Source organism: Camellia sinensis, chromosome 9 (genome assembly GCF_055761805.1).
Source record: "Camellia sinensis isolate YWXY chromosome 9, ASM5576180v1, whole genome shotgun sequence".
In the NCBI taxonomy this organism is placed as follows: domain Eukaryota; kingdom Viridiplantae; phylum Streptophyta; class Magnoliopsida; order Ericales; family Theaceae; genus Camellia; species Camellia sinensis.
The window spans coordinates 100,257,104-100,259,809 of NC_138969.1; positions in this window are offsets into that span (position 1 = coordinate 100,257,104).

The following is a 2,706-nucleotide window of genomic DNA, read 5'->3' on the forward strand; positions in this document are numbered from 1 at the left end:
TCCGGGAGTATAGACACCTAGTGGACGCTGCAGCTCATATGGAGCTTATGATGCAGGAGGAGGATGAGGGGCAGAGAGGCTCCAAGAGGAGTCAGGACAGTCAGAGTGACGGCAGGAGGCAGAGGGGTTCTAACCCTCAGCAGCCTCAGGGTGCAGTCTCTAGATCGACCTTTCCAGTGCCTAGTGCAGGCTCCGGGAGAGGTGGTCAGGGGGATTTTACCTGTTACAAGTGTGGCCAGCTGGGTCACAAGGTTTCTGTTTGCCCGCAGAAGGGTGGGAGTCAGAAAGCTGCTTCTTTTTCAGCTAGACCGCAGAGTCAGAGTTTGGGCAGGGGGCAGCTCTTGACTTGTTATCAGTGTGGACAACCTGGGCACCTGAAAAGGTTTTGCCCACAGTTGAGTGCCACTTCGGGAGCGTTTGGTTCTAGGCAGACGCAGGGTTTTCAGCCAGCTCAGTCTGTGCAGGCCTCGAGGGCCAATCCGGGAGTTTCGTCATCCCAGTCTGTGCAGCAGTCTTTTGCTCCGAGAGGTGAGCAGGTAGACCAGGGGCCTACGGGGCGCGTGTATGCCGTTACCGCGCAGGATTTAGTACCGGCTCCATCAGTAGTGAGAGGTACTTTTCTGTTTTGCAACTCGGTTGCTAATGTGTTGATAGACACGGGTGCATCTCATTCCTTTGTATCTGCTGCATTTGCATCTGTTTTGAAATTGGAGTTAGCACAGTTAGCATCTCCTATTTGTGTGGTATCGCCTTTGGGTGGTGAGTTGATCCTGAAACAGGGTGTTAGAGGATGTGATATAGAGGTCGCCGACTATAGGCTTCCTTTTCCGTTTGTTGTCATGCCCATGAAGGGCTTTGATGTTATTTTGGGTATGGACTGGTTATCGTCATACCGGGCTGTTATTGATTGCTACCGCCAGAGGGTCACGTTATGTACCTTGAGCGGGGAGTGGTTCCATTTCTTGGGAGACCGGGTTGGTAGTGTTTTGCCACCGGGGTATGATTCGCGAGGGCGAAGTGAGCTTAGTGGTTTACTTGCTAGCCTTGAGAGTAGCGAGTGTGTTGAGACTCAGAGTGTGTTGCCAAGGGTGGTTTGTGAGTATTCGGATGTCTTTCCCGAAGATCTTGTTAGTTTGCCACCTCACCGAGAGATAGAGTTCTCTATTGATTTAGTGCCTGGTACGGCGCCGATTTCTATGGCACCTTACCGTTTTGCTCCAGCAGAGTTGGTTGAGTTGAAAGTTCAGCTCCAGGAATTGCTAGATAAGGGTTTTGTTCGCCCTAGTGTTTCGCCGTGGGGAGCACCGGCCCTCTTTGTTAAAAAGAAAGATGGTGCCTTGAGACTGTGTATTGACTATCGGAAGTTGAATCGGGCTACGGTTAAGAATAAGTATCCTATGCCCCGTATAGATGATTTGTTTGACCAGTGGAAGGGTTCCCGTTGTTTCTCTAAGATAGACTTGAGATCGGGTTACCATCAGTTGAGGGTCAGGGAGGAGGATGTTTCTAAGACAGCATTCCGTACGCGGTATGGCCATTATGAGTTTCTGGTGATGCCATTTGGGCTTACCAATGCACCGGCAGTCTTTATGGACTTGATGAACCGGATTTTCCGGGAGTTCTTAGACCGATTTGTGGTTGTCTTCGTGGACGACATTCTTATCTATTCGTCTTCTGAGGAGGAGCACGAGGCACACTTGAGAGTGGTGCTTGAGTTACTTAGAACCCATAGGCTGTATGCCAAGTTTGGGAAGTGTGAGTTCTGGCTGAGGGAAGTCAAATTCTTAGGCCACGTGGTATCCGGGGAAGGGGTGTCTGTTGATACATCCAAGGTTGAGGCAGTGCAGGATTGGGCACAGCCTAAGAGTGTGTTTGAGATCCGCAGTTTTCTGGGATTAGCTGGGTATTACCGTCGGTTTGTGAAAGATTTCTCCAGGTTAGCGTCACCATTGACTAGACTGACTAGGAAGGGAGTCAAGTTTGTGTGGAGTGAGACTTGTGAAAAGTCGTTCCAAGAGCTGAAAGTTAGATTGACCACCGCTCCGGTGTTGATTATTCCGGAAAGAGGGTTGGGTTATGCGGTTTATTGTGATGCCTCACGAGAGGGTTTGGGTTGTGTGTTGATGCAAGAGGGGAAAGTGGTAGCTTATGGCTCACGTCAGTTGAAAATACATGAGAAGAATTACCCCACACACGACCTAGAATTAGCGGCTGTGATCTTTGCCTTGAAAATCTGGAGGCACTACCTTTATGGTGAGAAGTTCGAGGTGTTCTCGGACCACAAGAGTTTGAAGTATCTGTTTACACAGAGAGACTTGAATCTGAGGCAGAGGAGATGGATGGAGTTCATCGAGGATTATGATTTTGAGTTGCATTATCATCCGGGAAAGGCCAATGTTGTGGCCGATGCCCTTAGTAGGAAATCTATTAGTGATGTAGCTTGTATAGCCATCCGGGAATGGGAGATGTTGGGAGCACTTGGCGAGTTTGATTTGCTACTGAGCGAATCTGTTGAGACTGCGGCTTTGTTTTCTGTTGTTGCTCAGCCTACACTTGTGATTAGAGTGTTAGAGGCACAGAGAGGTGACCTTGAGGTAGAATCCCTCCGAGAGAAGATCTCCAGTGGGAAAGTTGAGAAGGGTTTGACGGTGTATCCCGACCTGAGTGTGAGATACCGAGACCGTTTGTTTGTACCGGAGGCTTGCC